The sequence below is a fragment of the Brassica oleracea genome, chromosome C2 (assembly GCF_000695525.1).
Source record: "Brassica oleracea var. oleracea cultivar TO1000 chromosome C2, BOL, whole genome shotgun sequence".
NCBI lineage: Eukaryota > Viridiplantae > Streptophyta > Magnoliopsida > Brassicales > Brassicaceae > Brassica > Brassica oleracea.
The window spans coordinates 14829655-14833927 of NC_027749.1; the positions used below are offsets into that span (position 1 = coordinate 14829655).

General features: G+C 42.5%; 1 pseudogene; it reads right to left on the bottom strand.

Annotated features, from left to right (window-relative positions):
- Positions 1–1547: 1547 nt before the first annotated feature.
- LOC106323532 overlaps positions 1548–4273 on the bottom strand; it is a 4099-nt pseudogene continuing 1373 nt past the window's right edge.

Below are 4273 nucleotides of genomic sequence, written 5' to 3' on the forward strand. Positions count from 1 at the left end.
TAAGTGCAGTTTCCCTCTTTGCAGCTGCTGCCTTCTTAGCCTCCATATCTGTTTTGTTTGTCTTTGTCATTGTACCTGTAACATTCAAACCTTGGTAGAGTATTAGCAAGAGGTACAAAAGAGGAGTAAAAATGAAGTTGCAAATGTGAATTCAATTAATTGAACAATCAGCTTTAGGAAAGACTATCACATTTCAACATCAATAGAGAATTAGGTCTAAGTGATAGAGTTATAAACAAAGAATCAAGCTTCTCAATGTTCTCAAGCATGAAAATGACAATTAAGTATGTTTTCATTGAACAATTGTGCTCTAAATTGAGAAAACTTCCTAAGAAACTCTAAAACATCCAAATACCTCAATCTAAACAACATTCAAACTCAATGTGGACAATTTCGAAAATTTCCAAATCTCATGAACCCTAATTTTTCAATTTCGGATTCAACTCAATTCTACCATGAAATTACCAACCCAACACGATATATAAGCTTTCCCTAGTCAAATTCACAAGAATCAAGCAAGAAATTAAGCTAAACTCGAGTTTTAATTTCTAGGGTTCATGAACCCACGAAATTTATCTTTGAATCTCTATACCTTGCGTGGATTAGAATGAAAAGATGAATTGATTCAATAAAATAGACTATAGGGGCGAAAGCTTGGATTTAGAAACAGGAATGGGCGGATTTGGGGAAGGTTTGAGTGAGTTATGGGGTTTTTGGAGTTGGGAAATTTGAGAGAGTATGTTTTTGTTTTGTGGAAAAGAGAGGAAAACGGGAGAGACAGAGGCGAGAGCGCGGGGTAGGGTTAGGGGTAGGTCGGGTCGGGTCGTCGGGTATGGGTCGAGTCGTCGGGTTTCAGGTCAAGAAATCATACCTGGGCGGTCGTGTAGCGACTTCGGTACCTCGCTGCCATACCCCGCTCCGAACTCTATTACATTTTAGATTTCGACGCGCGACTCCCTTGGCCCGCTGCGTCTCCCCACGCTGAACCGTCGTCCGAATCTTCGAGTCGTGACGCGACGTCCAGACCCCGCTGCATCACCCCGCTCCAAACTCGATTATAAACTATGTTTTGACGCGCGTGTACCAGACCTCGCTGCGTCTCCCCGCGCTGAACCGCCAACAGATTCTGTAGTTACGGAGCGACTTCAGCACCCCGCTGCCATCACCCCGCGCCAACTTCGGCCACCATTTTTTTAATTTTGACGCGCGGTTTCATCACCTCGCAACACTTGCTCGCTCCAGGTAAGCTCGAGCTGTCAACACGCAGAGCGACCTCTATACCTCGCTGCATTACCCCGCGCTGAGATGCTTCGAGTAGACCAATTTACAGCGCGACATGCTCACCTCGTTGCCACACCCCGCTCTAGTGCAATTTAACTGAAAACTGATCCTTCAACCTGCTGGTGACCGGTTTACCCACCAAACCTGATGTGAACTCGACCCACTGATCAAAAAGTCCTAAAACGAAATATGTACAAGGATAGTCATGAGATTTCCTCCCAAGTGAGCTTGTTTTAAGTCTCTATCTTGACTTTGTTCCCTTTTGGCTAGGCGGAGATGGGATCGGAGAGCGGAACCGATATTCCTTCCTCCTCTGTTGTGGTTCCCATGTAGAGCTTAATCTTCTGCTCATTCACTGTAAAGTCTCCACCATTTTTGTTCCATAACACAATTGCTCTATATGGCCTAACTTCCTTGATCTTGAAAGGACCGGACCATCTAGACATGAGCTTTCCGGGAAACAACTTTAGTCTAGAGTTGTAGAGAAGCACTTGATCTCCAGCACTGAACTCTCTCTTCAAGATCTTCTCATCATGAAAAGCTTTGGTTTTCTCCTTGTAGATCCTTGAGTTCTCAAAAGCATCCAGTCTAATCTCATCAAGCTCATTGAGTTGGAAAAGTCTCTTCTCCTAGGCACTCTTGATGTCAAAATTCAGCAACTTAACAGCCCACAATGCCTTGTACTCAAGCTCAACTGGTAGATGACAAGCTTTTCCATACACAAGGTTGAAAGGTGTGGTTCCCAAAGGAGTCTTGTAAGCTGTCCTATAAGCCCAAAGTGCATCATCAAGCTTGTCAGACCAATCTTTCCTTTTAGTTCCCACAATGTTCTCTAGGATAGATTTGATTTCCCTGTTGGAGATCTTAACTTGCCCACTTGTCTGAGGATGGTAAGGTGTTGCCACCTTGTGCTTCACACCTTTCTTCTTGAGAAGACCTTCAAACAGCTTGTTGATGAAGTGAGAGCCTCCATCACTGATCACAACTCTTGGAACTCCAAACCTTGGAAAGATGATGCTTTTGAACATCTTGATCACCACTCTAGAATCATTAGTTGGACTTGCTACAGCTTCCACCCACTTGGAGACATAGTCAACAGCTACAAGGATGTACTTGTTGCCAAAAGAAGATGAAAATGGTCCCATGAATTCAATACCCCACACATCAAAAACTTCAACTTCAAAGATTGGATTTTGAGGCATCTCATTCCTTTTGGCTTTGGCATGAATCACACCTAGAGACAAAGTCTTGAGTGTCCTTGAACATATGAGGCCACCAAAACCCAGCTTGTAACACCTTTGAAACTGTCTTGAAAGTAGCAAAATGACCTCCATAGAATGATCCATGACAATGTGTAAGGATCTCATCAACTTCTTCTTTAGCTACTACTCTTCTATAGAGTTGATCTATACAAAATATGTAGAGGTAAGGCTCATCCCAATAGTATCTCTTCACATCTTTGTAGAACTTCTTCTTGGCATATCCCTCAAGACCCAATGGCTCTCTTCCACAAGCTAAGTAGTTCACCAAATCAGCATACCAATGACCTTTCTCTTCAGTTCCTTTCTCCTCTTCAAACTTCTTTCCAATTTCACAAACTGCTACTACTGCTCTAATAGCCATGATCTGTTCTTCTGGAAGCCCTTCATCAATGGGGATCCCACACTCAATCTTCAGTCTAGACAAGTGATCAGCTACACCATTCTCAACTCTTGGTTTGTCCTTGATCTCAAGATCAAACTCTTGCAGCAGCAGGATCCACCTTAACAGTCTTGGTTTAGCATCTTTCTTGGCCAAAAGGTGTCTCAATGCAGCATGATCAGTGTGGACTATGACTTTTGACCCAACCAAATAGCTCTGAACTTCTCAAAGGCATAGACAATGGCTAACAACTCCTTCTCAGTTGTAGCATACTTCATTTGGGCTTCATCAAGAGTTTTACTTGCATAGTAGATCACATGAGTCTTCTTGTCTTTCTTCTGACCAAGGACAGCTCCCACAGCATAATCACTAGCATCACACATGATCTCAAAGGAGAGATCCCAATCCGGTTGCTGCACAATGGGGGCACTAATCAGCTTGTCCTTCAACTTCTTGAATGCTTCTAGACACTCCCAATCAAAGTTGAATGCATCTTCCTTGCATAGAAGCTTATTCATTGGTCTAGCTATCATGGAGAAGTCTTTGATGAATTTTCTATAGAATCCAGCATGACCAAGGAAGCTTCTAATGTCTTTTACTGTCTTTGGTGGAGCTAACCCAACCATCACTTCAATCTTAGCCTTGTCCACTTCAATCCCCTTCTCTGAAATCTCGTGTCCAAGCACAATCCCTTCTTTAACCATGAAGTGACACTTCTCCCAGTTCAGCACAAGGTTGGTGTCTTCACATCTCTTTAGGACCCTGCACAGATTGGACAAATAAGCAGAAAACGAAGATCCGTAGACAGAGAAGTCATCCATGAACACCTCCACAACATCCTCTATAAGATCAGAGAAAATAGACATCATGCACCTTTGGAAGGTGGCTGGAGCATTACATAGCCCAAATGGCATCCTTCGATAAGCAAAGGTACCATAAGGGCATGTGAAAGTCGTTTTCTCTTGATCATTTGGATGTATGGGGATTTGGAAGAACCATGAATACCCATCAAGAAAACAATAATAGGGATGATTTGCAAGTCTCTCTAACATTTGATCAATGAATGGCAATGGAAAATGATCATTTCTAGATGCTGAGTTAAGTTATCTATGCACATCCTATGTCCCGTTATTGTTCTTGTTGGAATTAGTGCATTCTTATCATTTTTAACCACAGTTATTCCACCCTTCTTTGGGACAACATGCACGGGAGACACCCATTTGCTATCTGAAATAGGATAGATTACACCTGCATCTAGGAGTTTTAGAATCTCTTTCTTAACAACATCTTTCAAGTTGGGGTTCAACCTTCTTTGATGTTCTATAGAAGTCATAGATTCATCCTCTAGATG